Here is a 16329-nt window from a genome sequence, read left to right as displayed (position 1 = left end):
ACATTGAAAGAAAACAATGCCTGTTGAAGATGGTGGTTGTTATTATTGTTATTTTTAGGCTTCAATTTGGATGTCATTTGAAGCCGTTTGCCAATCATTTTTGCCCACTAATGAAAAGGACAATTCACAATTTTGGAAATAATTGCGGACACTCATTGTTACCTCCTTCTGTTCACTTTTTTGGCACACATGTGGGCACGAACATGCTTATGCCTATTCTACTTGAGGCAAAAAAAATGGCGCACAATCACCAGGTGATTGTAGAGTATGACCAGCTACATACTCTACATGTCATCAGGACATCAAATATCAAATCTAAAGGGGTTGCTGTTGTACACATTGTAGAGCACCCGGAGTATCATATACAGTGAGTCCAATATGTATTTGATCCCTTGCTGATTTTGCCCGTTTGCCCACTAATAAAGACATGATCAGTCTATACATTTATGATAATATGTATTCAAACATGGAGAGACAGAATATCAAAAAGAAATTCCAGAAAATAACTTAAAATAATATATTTTAATTTATTTGTATTTAATTTAGGGTAATAAGTATTTGACCCCTCTAGCTAAAGAAGATAAAGTGCTTTGTGGCAAAGCCCTAGTTTTCTAGCACTGAGGTTAGATGCTTCTTTTAGTTAATGACAATGTTTGTGCATATAGTAGAAACTATTTTTGCCCATTTCTCTTTGCACATTATCTCTAAAACATTAATAGTTTGTGGCTGTAGCTTGGCAAATGGGAGGTTCAGTTCTCTCCATAGAATTACTATAGGGTTAATATTTGGAGACTGTCTAGGCCACTTCACGACTTTAATATGCTTCTTATTGAGCCACTCCTTCGTTGCTTTGACTGTATGTTGTGTATTATTGTCATGTTGGGAGATCCAACAATGGCCCACCCATCAGTGTAGTGGTGGAGGGAAGGACGTTTGCACTCAGGACTGCACATTACATGTCTCCCTCCATCCATTCATTGACGATGTGAAGTTGTCCTGTGCCTTGGCCAGACAAACACCCTCAAACCATAATGATACCACTCTCATGCATGATGGTGAGGAGGGTGTTCTTGGGATCATAGACAGCAGTACTCTTTCTCAAAACACATTGAATTGTGATAAGGCCAAACAGCTTGATTTTGGTTTCATCTGACTACAGCACCTCCTTATCATATCCTGAACCAGTCTGATGTCCGTTGGCAAACCTCAAGTGGGACTGCGCAGGTTCCTTCTGAAGTAGAGGTACCATGTGTGCACTACAGGATTTTAAACCTCTGTGGCATTAAGTGCTACCAGTAGTTTTCTCAGTGATTTTGGTCCCAGTAGCTTTGATATCATTGCCTAGTTCATCCCGTATAGCTCTAGGGTGATTTATTTCTGTTCTCATGATTATCAAATCCCTACAAAAGGTCAAATCTTGTATAGAACCCCAGACAGGCTGATGGATAGTCATTTTGTATTCCTCACATTTTGGAAGAAATGCATCAACAGCTGGGTCATTAATACCCAGTCTCTTTCTTGTGGTTTTGCAGCCCATTTAATCTTTGTTTAGGTCTAAAATCGTGTCCCTGATATCATTTGACCACTCTTTGGTCTTTCCCATGCTGGTGAGGTTGGAGTGTGACTGATTCACTCATACTATGGACTGATTCTGCTGATTCAATGTGTCTTTTATGCATGTTAGTATGTACAGGTGTCTTTAATTCAGATGACAAGTTGATCGGAAGTGCCCATCTGGTCTGTGGGCCCGGAACTGTAATCAGTTGGCAGGGGATCAAATACTTATTTTGCTCGATGAAATGGAAATAAATTAATATATATTCTCTTCAGTTAATTTCTGGATTTTCTTTTTGATATTCTGTCTCTCCATATTAGAATACATATTATCATAACATTTATTGACTGATCATGTCTTTGTTAGTAGGCAAACCAACAAAATCAGCAAGGGATCAAATACATATTGGACTCACTGTACATGGGGACCCAGGTTTGAGTCTAGCCTGGGTCAAGTCCTAACCCTACCCAACCTCTGGGTCATGTCCTAACCCTACCCAACCTCTCTTCCTCCCACTCGTTTCCTGTCTCTCTTCACTATTCTATCGCAAAAAAAGGCACGAAAAGCTGAAAAAAAAATTTTTTTTGAAATAATAACAATAATGTGTGTGTTAATATATATATATATATATATATATATATATATATATATATATATATATATATATATATATATCGTGACAGTGTTATATATCTTTATAATACACACACAGTATCTCAAATCTAGCTAGCTTTCGCTGTGGCTCGGACAGGTGTTGCACCGGGACCCGTGTTCCGGTTCTGGGTCGGCTCCAGCTCTGGCCTGCTGTCCTTTCCTCCCCCATCTCTCTCTCTCATTTCCTGTCATCTCTTCGCTGCCACTGTCAAAATACAGGCATGAAAAAAAAATCAAATCTAGCTGTTAGCCTACCTATGTAGCCTACTGTCGGCCACTGCGGTAAGATGTCACAATGTAGGCGTTGTGCTTTTACACTGGTGTTGTGGGAGGAAGAGGTCATGAAACATCTGACTGGGCAACACCACTTATTACAATTAATAATGGATATGCCCAGTGCATTACATTAGTAAGGGCCGAGGGGGAAAAAACTGGTGATTTCACAGAGAGAAAGACTAGAGCGCTAGAGAGAGAGAGAGGGAGGCAGTTTGGAAGCAGATGGAAGCGAAAAGCCTTGTTACACCAAATGAAGTCTGTGCAGAGTACATGGGCCATGAATAATGGATTCTGTAGGCTGGATACACAGCCCCTAACACTACCACCACCATCACCACGACCACAATGGCTCCCTCAAGCCAACAGACAGCCCAGCCCACCACACCCACCCACCTTCTATGTTGTGCTGTGCTGTGCTGTGCTGTGCTGTGCTGTGCTGTGCTGTGCTGTGCTGTGCTGTGCTGTGCTGTGCTGTGCTGTGCTGTGCTGTGCTGTGAGCAAGTCATCGGAAAGGGCCCCCCACCGGATACATTCAATGTAATGAGGGCCCAATTATGGGCCCCCTTTCTCCCTGGGCCCAGGACAACTGTCCCCTTTATCCCCACTGTCGGCTCCCCTGGCTGTAAGGGGTGGTGGCAGAGGCACTTAGCCCTACGCATGATCTCAAGCACTCACCGCATGACTACCTGCTGATGGTGTCCGAATGAAGTCGATGACCTGAAGCATATGGTGTTGGAGAAGCATGTTGGGGGGACTTACTCCACCAGGTGCCTTCGTCCTGTACTGTACTGTTTATATCTAGCTCACCTGCCTTGACATTGATCTGCTTGTGGACATCTACAGGTCTACTGTACAGTTTGAAATTTTCTATAGGCTGATAGCAGCTATGACAAACGTGAGTTCTAGCGGATTAACACTATATGTATATGCCTGCATGCAAACATATGTATGTATGTATGTATGTATGTATGTATGTATGTATGTATGTATGTATGTATGTATGTATGTATGTATGTATGTATGTATGTATGTATGTATGTATGTATGTATGTATGTATGTATGTACAGCATCTGTCTGTCTGTCTGTCTGTCTGTCTGTCTGTCTGTCTCAGTCAATGGACTGACCATGTTTTGGTGGCCCCCATTGTTAACTGAAGTGAGAAGACATCAAATCTGCTCCCCAAATTAACTCCTTATCAATAATAGAACAACTCCTTCATGTGTTAATCTCTAACATATAGGCAAAAAATAGACAATTTCCCAGAACATTTCATTTTCCAAGTCAAATTAATATTTAATGCAGTTTGGCGAGGTCCTTTCCCCTCCGAGCACTTTAAGCAAAACTATAAAAGATTCACTTTCTCATATAGACAATTTCCCTCTGAAAGCCTCTGCCACTATTTCTATTACTGATAACACCGCAAAAGCCAGGCCCCACATTTAAAAACTCCATTCAGTGAATGGTGACTTTTCCATGAGGGCAGATGGCGAGGTCTTAATTGTGTCCATTCTTCATTCCAACTCTCTGCCCTCTGCACTTTCACTTCTGCTGAATTTATACAATTTGGACCACACGGTTTCTCCAGGTCTCCCTGACAGGCAGACTCAATTTGCGTCATTTTAATTGAGCCGAAAGGACCCTGCTGCAAATATATCACGGCTGCCGTCTACGTAGTCACGAGTCAGATGTCATTAAAATGACTTGGTTGTCATAAGATGCCAAAAATGTCTGAGGATGTTAAAATACCTGTGCTTGCTGGAAATTACAGGCTGTCTAAAACGCACATACTTTTTGTAAAACATCACCTGAAAATCCCACAGTAAATAAGCCCCTTTTTGCTGTCAAAGCTCACTTAATGAAAATCATTTTGCTTAATGAAAATCCAAATACCTGGCAGAGAGAGGGGAGAAGTAATAGCCGATTAAATAGGACTCAATGAAACAATATTATATCATGTGTTTTGTGCATTCATCCAGTCAGGTTCTGCCACGCTTTCCTTTTGTCTGTGACCTGTGCTGCCTGCGGGCGTACACCCCTGAAGGAAAATTATGACAATAACCTCTAAACCCCATGCAATTATGCCAACCAATTGAAGGCGGACACTTTGCTTGAAGGGCGCTGGTTTATTTATCTCATTTGTACACCGACTGTGTACTGCACTCTGTACACCGGCACTTCATCACGCCACAGAGGTGAACATGGCCACCAAAGCATGACATCTGGGCCGGCGCAGTACAGAACGCGCACACACTCAGGGGCGGAACTACAGGGAGGGCAAGCAGGCCATTTGCCCCTGGGCCCAGGGCCCTCCTATATTGGTGGTGGGGGTCCTATTGTGACCATGGCAGGCCGTATGAAGGGCCCTATAAGTGTCTTGCCCTGGGGCCCTATGTGCAATTGTTCCGCTACTGCACACACTCCTGCCTGCATGGCTGTGACCCCTGCTATGCTTGCCTAGCCTGGTGACTTACACATGGCCCCTGTCCTTTAATATCAGCTTCAATTACGAGGCCCGTGCAGCCAGCCACCAACCAACACAGACACAGCCTCTCAACATTACCACCACTACCACCACCACCACCGCCACCACCATAGCACTATAAAGCCACATTGCCTGGGGCAATGGCCCTGAATATTGCCGGGGCTCGGGCTTTCATTGCCACTCTTTGGAAATTTATGACGCTAGCAGCCAGGCTTACTAGCGGGAGAGGACGGTGATTATACAAGCTGATCATTGACCACAGGAGCTGAGTTGAGGCTGAATTGTTCGCTTTTGAGTGGGCTGGAGAAGTGAGGAGGAAATGCTGGGAGCTAGGGCGTTATTGTTTGTCAGAGATTGTGTGTGTGTGTGTGTGTGTGTGTGTGGCTGTGTGACCTTGGACCGCGTAGCTCACTTTTCTCATGATGAGTAGCGTTTTCCGTGTACATTCCAGCAAAGATGATCCGGGGCTGCTGTGTAGCTACATGCTAGAAGCCGACAAGGAGCACTGGGCAAATATAAATTGCTTTTATCGATGCTCTTTTTGTCTTGAGGGAATACAACCGCCAGAACTGGTCAAATACTGTCTCCTACGTTTCATCATGCTGTTCCCCCATGACGGAATCAAATAAATAAAATTAAAAAACGACTGGCGCCACTAGCTATGAAACACTAATAATCGTTGAATAGTAATGTCTTTTTTTCCCCTCGCTATTCCCTAAAAGTCTAAAGACTGCACTGCGCTGCCTGGCTGGCTCACGAGGGGAATAAGAGAATCTCTAATTATTGGAGATGAAGATGTATTGTTCTGCTTATCTTGACTAGGCCAGCAGCGAGGGGGGATTGTGGCAGCTATTGGAGCCAGTATAGGCCTATAATTGCAGAGGCCACTGCAGTGCAGAGATGACGACAAGGTGTTCATTGTGGGGCAAAAAAAGAAGTTCAGAGCAGGGGAATCATGTCCACAACTAAGTAACTCCCTAAGTAACTTTCCACAAACATTTTCAGATGTACAGTTCTAATGCTGACTTGGCATGAAAAAGTGCATGTGTACTAAATTTCATGTGAAATCAGACATACCACATGAATCAGCAGGAAATCCTTTTTACAGTACTATGCATGGACTGATACATTTGAGATTTTCAGATTTTCAGGCGCAAATGCATTTTTTTTCTACAGATTTTCACTTACGCAAAGATTCAGTAGCAAATCTACGGAAGTCTTTGTACCTGAGGCCCCAGGTCTGTAAATATTGGTGCTGTGGTTCTCGAAATATAGGCCTTTACAGTTTACACTATTGGGTAAAATGGTCTTCAGGAGCTACCAGTGGTGTAGTCTACGTAGAACGCGTGTATACGGAGTATACCCACTTCTAAATTTCAGGGATTTCAGTATACCCACTTCAAATTGATTCATCCATTATTTTGAATAGCACAGATATATACAGTATACCCACTTCAAAAAATGCTCAAATATACAGTATACCCACTATAAAAAAGTAGACTACACCACTGGGAGCTACATATAATTTTGTCCCAGCAATAACAGATTTTTTTCAAATATCATGACTTTTCAGGAAGGTCTAAGAAGTTACAATATAACCTGTGCATACAGGTAAACTCCAAAGGTAGTAGAATGAGTTGATTTGAACTGTGTGGTCCTACCCTGTACTTTCTGAATACAAGTTTCTCATGACCGATACCACTGTCCCCTCAAACACCTGTGGACAATCAAACAAGAGATTGTGTCTTCCGATTATGTGGGATAGAGGAGAGCGCCAGCTCCTTTACGTGAGCACTACAGTACAGTAAGCATTTGCCGTTGAAGGTTTGAGAAGTCAAGTTTGCTTACCCGCTGAGAGACATCTTTTTTCCTTCTTTCAGCGAAGGGGACACGTACAGAGTAATTCCGCGCTTCCCCAACCTTTAACCAGTCGCTCCGTTCTACATGGCAAAATACACTTAATTATTGGGAGCCAGGCTGCTGCTGCTGCTGCGGCTGCTGCTGCGGGTGCCCATTGCGTTGTTCGCGCCTGTGAGCAGCTATTGATTTCAGCTTGTCTCCTGCCTCATTAGAGCGTGGCAAGAGCTCTGCCCTGCAAGCTAAAAGGCAACGCCGGCCCGGCCGGGCGATCTATAAATAAGCCGGCCTTACAATATCTTCTATTGTGCTCGGATGAAATATTGCAGAGCCTGAAGGTGAGAGGGGTTTGTGCAAGTGTGTGACGTGTGTTTGTGTGATGTGTGTGTGTGTGTTTTGTGTGTGCGCTTGTGTGCGTACATTTGCATGTGTGCTTGTGTGCTACTGTATGTTTTTGAGTGTGGGTGACTGAGTTTTTGTCTTTTTTTGGTGTGTGTGCCTGCTGTGTGTGTGTGTGTGTGTGTGTGTGTGTGTGTGTGTGTGTGTGTGTGTGTGTGTGTGTGTGTGTGTGTGTGTGTGTGTGTGTGTGTGTGTGTGTGTGTGTGTGTGTGTGTGCGCGCGTGCGTGCGTGCGCGCGTGCGTGCCTGCGCGCGCGTGCGTGCACGTGTGTCAGCCTGTGCGCTTGAGTGTGTGTGTCTCTTGCTTGCCAGTCCATGTGTGTTTATATCCGTTTGCAGTGTCCCAACTTTGATAGCTTCTGTGGAAACATTTGGTCCACAGCCGCCACACTGCTTGATAGGAGGAATCGGACCCTTCCAGCCTAATGTCTGTAGGATGCATTTGCATAATATCAGCCGTAATGGTTCAATTACTGTCTGCAGAGCTGGGACCGCCAGAGGACTAAATGACACACACAGTGAATGGTCATTTATTTGTAGACAATGCTAATGAGCTGGTAAGATAATGAAGTTGATCACATTTATTACAATTTATAAGAATAATTATAACAGGGCAAAACAGTTTGGGGTGTCAGCAAGTTGTTGTTGTACGAAGAACTGCGGAAGCGGAACTTTTAATGAAGGGTCATGAAGAACATGGCGAGAGAGAGAGAGAGAGAGAGAAAGAGAGAGAGGTGAAGAGGGGAAAGGGGAGGTCTGGTCTCGCTGCAGCCATCAATGGCTTAAAAGAAAGAAAGAAAGAAAGAAAGAAAGAAAGAAAGAAAGAAAGAAAGAAAGAAAGAAAGAAAGAAAGAAAGAAAGAAAGAAAGAAAGAAAGAGAGAAAGAAAGAGAGAGAGGAAGAAAGACAGAAATGAGATGACGAGAAAAAAGAGATGAAAAAAGAAAGGAAGACCAAGAAAGAATGAAAGGAAGGAAAGAATAAAGAAGGAAGGAACAGAGGAAGGAAGGACAGATCTTGCTATTTTGCTCTCCTCCTACTCTCTTGTTGGGCCGTGGGATGATCATAAACACGTCAGGAGTGGTGGGCTCGCTCGTCATTATGCCCCTGTCCTTCAGACTGCCCGTCATTACCCGGCTGTCCTCTGCATCAGCAGCTAATGAACATGGAAACTTAATGATCTCCATCTCCATGTCAGTGCCATTAGGCTCACTCTTTCTCCCTTTCCTTCCTCCAGCCAGCCCCAACTCAGGTCAACCACAAGCAGGTAGGAGTTTTGGGGATTTATTCTCCAAAACAGGGCCACTGACAGCTTTTTTTCCCTGGCCCAGAACATAATCATCTGAAAAGACCCCCCACCCAATACATACAATATGTATATATATATATATATATATATATATATATATATAACGGGCAGCCGAGGGAAAATACTTACAGCCGTCTGCCTTACATATACTTACAGCCGTCTGCCCGTTATAAATTTAAATATATATATATATATATATATATATATATATATATATATATATATATATATTTAAATATATATTTTTGGGGCTTTGTATTGCTTTTATTTGACAGGATAGTGAAGGTAGAGACAGGAAGTGAGTGGGCAGAGAGAGATGGGGAAGGGTCGGCAAAGGACCCGGGCCGCGAGTCGAACCCGGGTCGGCCGCATGGCAAACGAGTGCCCTACCATTTACGCAACGGTAGGGCCCAATACATACAATGTAATGGTGTCCCTATTCTGGGCCCCCTCCTCTCCTTCAGCCTGGGACAACTGACCCGTTTGCCACCCCCCCTTGTTAGCGGGCCTGCTCCAAACGAATGGTGTGCCATTTCAATCCCGGTTTCCCAGAGCTCGTTCGAGATTACTTTTGAGGGGCTGACAAAACAAAATAAATAATGGCGCGAAATTTACGGCACAATGTTTCTTAAGTGTTAGGCCAACTTGCTGACTAGATTTAGCCAGCTAGCATATTTCACGGGCGTCGCGTACAGCAATACGGGGCCCTGGCTGAAATAAATCAACATAATTTCGGGGAGGGGACGCTAATAGAAAGGCCAAAGCCTGACAGAAACATGTGCTATATTTTACAAACCCTGACAACCAGGGGAGGCTTAGAATGATTTGACTCTCTACGATGTGAATATGTAAACTCAAACAACCCCCGCTCCCCACATAGCCTGCCACCCCGAACCCCGAACCCCTCTCCGTTTCCTAGACGCTGTCTAAATCTGGTCTGACGGGGCGATAATTCAGCCCTGTGAGCCCTGTGAGAGTTCTGCATACAAGAGGAACTTTTTTTTTTAATGGAAGAATGCAGACACAAGCTTATCCCATGTCACTTCCAGACAACGACAAACACACACGCACGCACGCACGCACGCACTCACATACACACTCACGTACACACACACACTCACACGCACACACACACTCACTGCATCCCCCCTCCCACACACACACACACACACACACCTCATGTATTAAACCCATGCATATGCAGGGCAGGTAAGGCAGACGGCTGTAAGTATTTTCCCTCGGCTGCCCGTTTCCCTGAGCTGTCTCCTAGCGCAGCATGGCTGATGTGGGGGAAATGACTACAGGATAAGACTCCAGCGAAAGATGCCTATAACCCCCCATCCACCCCACCAACTCTTCCTGACTCTCCCCTTCAAAGTGCTTCATGCAGCTCCCCTGCAGTTGCCTCACCGCTTCCTTCCTTCCAACCTCCCTCCCATCCACCATCCCTTATTCTACTGCACCTCCTCATCCTCATCTTCGTCTCTCTTCTCCACCTCCTCTTCCTGCCCCTCATCTCTCTCTCTCTCCTACCCTTCCTCTTCCTCTTCCTCCTCCTCCTCCTCCTCCTCCTCCACCTTCTCTCTCTCTCTCTCTCTCTCTCTCTCTCTCTCTCTCTCTCTCTCTCTCTCTCTCTCTTTCTCCTTCTTCGTCAAACTTTCAAGTGCTTCAGAACATAAGGGGCTCTGTGAGTTGATAAAGCCTCAAAGTAAATAGATTCGACACAACTCCTGATGCGAAGCACAAAAGCGATGGGACTCGCAGTGGTGTAGTGTAGACGAAAAAAGACAGTGAGAGAGAGAGAGTGTGTTATTGTAGTAATGTTACGTAACCCCACCAATAGATGTCTTGACAGAAGAAATGTTTTCTGCTCTGATTTGATATAAATACTGTTTATAGTTTAAATCGCAAAAAAATACAGCACAACAAACAGACACGCACAGTCAGCCTTCGTTGCAGCGGTAAGACTGGTGCTGCCAGTCAGTAAAATTGTCCGGCAGAGGGGCGAGGAAAACGCTGCTTAAACGTAATTTATGGTATTGATTATGCCGGCTGTTGTTATTTATACGGGGCACTGTCTTAATTTGGTGATATTTTAGCACAAAAGTGTCAGTGGATTTTAAAAGTGGCCTATAAACCAGTGGCTGTGCTGACACCTCGGCTGAGATATGAGAACAGCGGTGTGTCCGCGTACACACACACGCACGCACGCACGCACGCGCGCGCGCACACACACACACGCACGCACGCACGCACGCACGCGCGCGCGCACGCACACACACACACACACACACACACACACACACACACACACACACACACACACACACACACACACACACACACACACACACACACACACACACACACACACACACACACACCTCGGCTGAGATATGAGAGGTGGGATTAATCACGCTTGGGAGGAGCTGTGTAAACACGGACCCTTTTTTTCAGCCGCCGCTGCTGTGAGTACTGGCTGGGGGAAGGGGTTGTGTGTGTGTGTGTGTGTGTGTGTGTGTGTGTGTGTGTGTGTGTGTGTGTGTGTGTGTGTGTGTGTGTGTGTGTGTGTGTGTGTGTGTGTGTGTGTGTGTGTGTGCGCCGCGGGTTGGTGGGTCGGTGGGTTGTGTGTGGGGGTGCGGGTGGGTGTGTCTGCACATGAGTGTATTTGAGATTCTATATATGACTGTGTGTATGGGGGGTGGGGGGTATGTGTTTGTGTGTTTGTGTGTGTGTGTGTGTGTGTGTGTGTGTGTGTGTGTGTGTGTGTGTGTGTGTGTGTGTGTGTGTGTGTGTGTGCGTGCGTGTGCGTGTGCGTGCGTGTGCGTGTGTCTGTCTGTGCGTGCCTGTGTGTGTGTTTGTGTGTGTGTGTGTGTGTGTGTGTGTGTGTGTGTGTGTGTGTGTGTGTGTGTGTGTGTGTGTGCGTGTGCGTGCATGTGTCTGTGCGTGCGTGCATGTGTGTGTCCATGCGTGCATGTGTCTGTCTGTGCATGCCTGTGTGTGTGTGCAGAGGGGGGAGTTGGGGGGAGAGATGGGGGGGGGGAGAGAAAGCCTGATGGATGAGAGCATGGTTGAATTTAGAGTGCTAACCATTGCAGAAAACTGGCACCCAGCTCACAGAACTGTGCCAGAGTGGCGAGAGGTTAGCGGGAAAGATTTCCCTCCTCAGCTGAACCGCTGACAGGTGAGAGGGGGCAAAGTCGCAGCCAAGGACAGGTACAGGGAAGCAGACAAGGGGGGCTAAAGTGGTGTCTTGTCCTGGGCAAAAGGGAAAAAGGGGGGCCCAGAATTGGATCCTCATTACATTATATGTATTGGGTTTGGGGCCCTTTCAGATGTCTTTGTCCTGGGCCCAGCCAAAGCTGTCAGTGGCCCTGGACAGGTAAGGGGAATGCAGGGCCAGGCCAACCCGCCCGACAGCCAGCCAGCCAGCCAGCCATGCCTGCCCGCCAGTTCGCTCGCCCTCTGCATGAGAAATGACTGCGGGCCCGTCGGAAAAGGTCAGCGTCCTCTCCTGGGGTGCATTTCTTGAAAGCGTAGTTGTTAGCAGTTAGCAACTTGGGTAGTTGCCAATGGGAAATTGCACTGCAACCAACAAAGCAGCTACCATAGTTAGCTACTACGCTTTCGAGAAATGCACCCCTGCTCAAATTGTCACACCTGTTCACGGCTCATGGAGCTGCGCTAAATGCCTATGCAGTGAGAGAGCGGCGGACGGGCGGACAGGATGTGGGCTGTTGTTGAATCTCCACGGCCGGATTTAACCCGATATAAATTACCGGCCAAACGAAGTGGTGCCTGGTTCCTGTCGTCGAGGGTGATTATTTTTGGCTTGCTAAATACTTGTGAAGTGGCCCCGTGTGCATGTGTGCATACTTCCATACAAACACAGACACAGACACACACAGGGGAGTCAGAGGTAAGCAGTTAGGGCGTCAGGGTGCATTTCTCGAAAGTGTCGTTGTTAGCCTGTTTGCAACTTGGGTAGTTGTCAATGGGAAATTGCATTGCAAAAACAACAAAGTAGCTAACCAAGTTAGCAACTATGGTTTCAAGAAATTCACCCCAGATTTGTAGCACAAAGGTTGCCGGTTCAACTCCCAACATGCCAGGTTGGTGGAGGGGAGTGATTAACCAGTGCTCTCCCCCATCCTCCTCCATGACTGAGGTACCCTGAGCATGGTACCATCATGCCGCACTGCTCCCTTGGAGCCCCGTCGGAGGCTGCCCCCTTGCACGGGGCAGGCATACATGCAATGTCATTGTGTGCACTGTGCACTTGTGTGCTGTAGAGTGCTGTGTCACAATGACAATGGGAGTTGGACTTTCCCAGGTGGGCTTCCACTTTCACTTTCACACATACACAGGAGACTGCATACTGTGTGTGTGTGTGTGTGTGTGTGTGTGTGTGTGTGTGTGTGTGTGTGTGTGTGTGTGTGTGTGTGTGTGTGTGTGTGTGTGTGTGTGTTTCCGAGTGGAAGCGATGCTTTCTACGGACCGTCGCCTGCAATGTTGGACTTGCTAAGGGAAGAACTCGGAAAGGAGGATGATGAGGGGCAGAGAGAGAGAAGGGGGGGGGGGTGACACGCGGAGCCAGGAAAAGGAGGAACGACAGCTCAGGCATCAAGAGCGGTTGATGTTTGAAAAAGCGGTCCACATATCCAACGGAAGAGGGTGAGGAATATATCTAATTAACGCTTAAGATCAAGCCCACACAAAGCATGGAACGTACGCCATGGAAATAAAACATGCTGGTAAAGCAATTGCTCCCGAGTTATTTGAGGTGGAGGGAGATGCTGACATCAAGATGGTCGTCTCACTAAGAACAGGAAACACTGCTATGGAACACTAGTCACTGACGAGCAGCATTGCCAACAGCGTTTTGGTGAACGCAGGACAGAATAATAGTAAAAAATGCAGTCAAGTTTAAATTCTTGTTTAAAGTCTTGTTTAGGGCTCATGCTTGTGTTATCAAATGCAGAATGTTAAATAAAATGTGCAATATGCTGACTGTATTTCCTGTCATTATCCTAAAGTTATAATGATTGATTCATAAACAGTCAGCATCCCAAATGAGTTTTAATTGTTAGTAAAGCATGAGTACTCTAATGCGTTACTTTTATTAATGGGTAACGTAGTAACGTAATGGATTTCTTTGAATTGATACTAACGCAGTAATGTAACTAACTACTTTCAAAAGTAACGATACCCAACACTGCTGACAACAAACGTGCACACACATTTACAGTAGCATCTCTTCAGTGATTAAATGGGGGTATCTACAAGCAGATATGCACATACGCAGGCACACAAGCACGCACACGCACACGCACACGCACACACACACACACACACACACACACACACACACACACACACACACACACACACACACACACACACACACACACACACACGTGTGCGTAAACAGCAGGTGATGCCGCCTCAGAGAAGTTCTCTTCAGAGATGTTCTCACCAAAGCATGACAGCACGCTCTGTAGCACTATCACGCATTTCCCAGACACTTATGGTCGGTCAACTTGCTGGATTATTTTCACTTTGAGGAGTTTTCTGCTCCTCCTCAGAAGCTGGCAGCCAAGACAGCAAATTGTCAGCCTCCTCTCCTCTCTTCTCTTCTCTTCTCCTCTCTTTCTCACTTCCCTTCTTCTCTCCTTCTTCTCACTTTCGTCCTCTCTATGGCTTGCATCCTCTTCTCTCCTCCTCTCCTCTCATTCCCCTCCTCTCCTCTCACTCCCAACGTCTCCTCTCCTCTCCTCTCCTCTCCTCTCCTCTCCTGTCCTGTCCTCTCCTGTCCTCTCCTCTTTTTCCCTCTCCTCTCCTCTCCCATCCTCTACTCTCCTCTCCTCTTTTTCCCTCTCCTCTCCTCTCCTCTCCTCTCCTCTCCTCTCCTCTCCCCTGTTTTGTTACATGGCTAAGCTCTTCCAGTCAAACCGGATTTATTGGATTACTCGGCAGTTCATTAGCATAAAAAGGAAACGGCTTGGATTTACACACGAAACTCTGGGCGGCTTGCCCAAATCATTCCCCCAAACGTTACGGCAGCGTGGCAGTGTCCTCATAACTTCATTATTAGTATTTTATGGCTGCCATTCTTGCTCGCTGAGACAATCTCAGCCCCAAAGTGTCTGTCTAGACTCTTCAGAGAAAAAAGAGTCTGTTTTGATTGTGATTAAAATCTGACATTCACGCGTATTTAAATGAATGGCTGCATGGGCCTGCCTATTCACCTGCATCTGGGGTATTCAGTGTGCATCTGTGGAAAGGCGATCCCAAACGTTAAGCCACACAAACCAAAACCACAGCTACAGCTTTTTCCAAAAATGGCTCCTACATTTTTACTCAAACTGCAGTAAGTATCAAAATGTATTGTGTATGTTTTGGTAGCCTTGAAATGGACTCTCTCTAGAACGATAGCGTCTTCTGAAGTGTTACAGTTTTTCTCGATTGCTTACACACAATTTTCGGAATCAGTTCTCGAATTCTCAAAACTCTACACACAAATCTCCAAACCTCACACACAACGGGCAAAACTCCTCACTACCTCTGAAAAATGCACGTCTTGTCTCAAAACAATGCACTCTCTTCTAAAAAGGTAATTTTGTTCTCAAATGACACACACAAGCAGTCATTTTAATACACTCTTATGTGAACCATTGAACACTAATATGCACAAGGTAAAACTCTATACTCAACTTGACACACAGTAGAAACTTTTTTTCTTCAGTGTTCTACTTACTAAAGAGGGTATTTTCTGTAGTAAAATACTGAAGTATTGTTTTTAGACTCTGAGTAAACAGATGTGTGTATATTTTACATATTTTGCTGACAGTTAAAAAAATGCACTCATTTATTGTAAAATATTGGGTAACCACATGAAAGGGATCTCTTGTAACATATTTTGGAGTTCAAAAACTAAACAAATGTGTTTTCTCACTGCATCCACTCATGTTTTCATCAATATCACATGCAATGTGTGTCCTTATGGGGTGATAATTTCAGATTGTAAACCTGTATGAAGAGAGTTTGCCCATGTGATGAGGAAGTGAACATAGTATGGCAGTTGATTTTAGTATTTTGAATGACAGTGTGTTCAATGCGACAACCAGGGATTTTCTTCATGAAAATTGTGTGTAATCCAGATAATTGTGTGTAGTGGTTTGAAAGGAGTGTGTTTTAAAACTGAAATGTGAGTGTAAAGAAGAAATTGTGCTTAGTGTTCAGTGACATTGGTTAGGGGAGTTGGGAAATGGGTGAGATGTTCCGAGAATTGTGTGTGAAGTACCAGAAATTGTGTGGAAGCAATCAAGAAAAACTTGTAAGTGACTGGATCTGCTTATACCCACTCGTGAATGTCTGTCTGGTTATGGTGTATGCAATAAGCCTCCAGTCCATAGAGTGCATTCGAACACCTCAATATTTCAACAGGTGCGTTAGATGTAACCCAGGTTATGGTTCAAGGCAGTAGACATAATCCCACACACGCTGTCCAACTTCCATTACACTTGCATGTATTGCTCAATGTTTCGGTCATTCAGACCTTCTTCAGACGAGCCAACGACCGAAAACCCTGAAAGACCAATCTGCTGTGAGCAAATAATGTATGTGTAACGGATGGTGTACAAGATTTTGTCTGCTGTAAGAAATGGCAATATGCCTGCCTAAGCACTAGAATTCAAGTGTAGCACCCAAAAGTTGATGTCAAAGCTCAAGAATGCTCATTCCATTCACTGATTGGTCTGGTACTGTAAGGAGCACAGATAGTCAGCCATATCATTTC

General features: G+C 45.3%; 1 protein-coding gene across 2 annotated transcripts in view; it reads right to left on the bottom strand.

The window, feature by feature from the left end:
* LOC134468463 (heparan sulfate glucosamine 3-O-sulfotransferase 5) overlaps positions 1 to 16329 on the bottom strand; it is a 102215-nt gene that overhangs the window by 31386 nt on the left and 54500 nt on the right. The window contains exon 1 of one of the 2 annotated variants that reach the window (XM_063222379.1): positions 6817 to 6871. The exons of the other annotated variant lie outside the window; for it this stretch is intronic. The gene's annotated coding sequence lies outside the window, so the exon portion shown is untranslated. Of the gene's footprint in view, positions 1 to 6816; positions 6872 to 16329 lie in introns of those variants that run through there. 2 annotated transcript variants of the gene reach the window in all.

Source organism: Engraulis encrasicolus, chromosome 18 (assembly GCF_034702125.1).
Source record: "Engraulis encrasicolus isolate BLACKSEA-1 chromosome 18, IST_EnEncr_1.0, whole genome shotgun sequence".
NCBI classification, from domain to species: Eukaryota; Metazoa; Chordata; class Actinopteri; order Clupeiformes; family Engraulidae; genus Engraulis; species Engraulis encrasicolus.
Note: the sequence above shows the minus strand (reverse complement) of the source record. Positions and strands in the feature narration are given on the sequence as shown.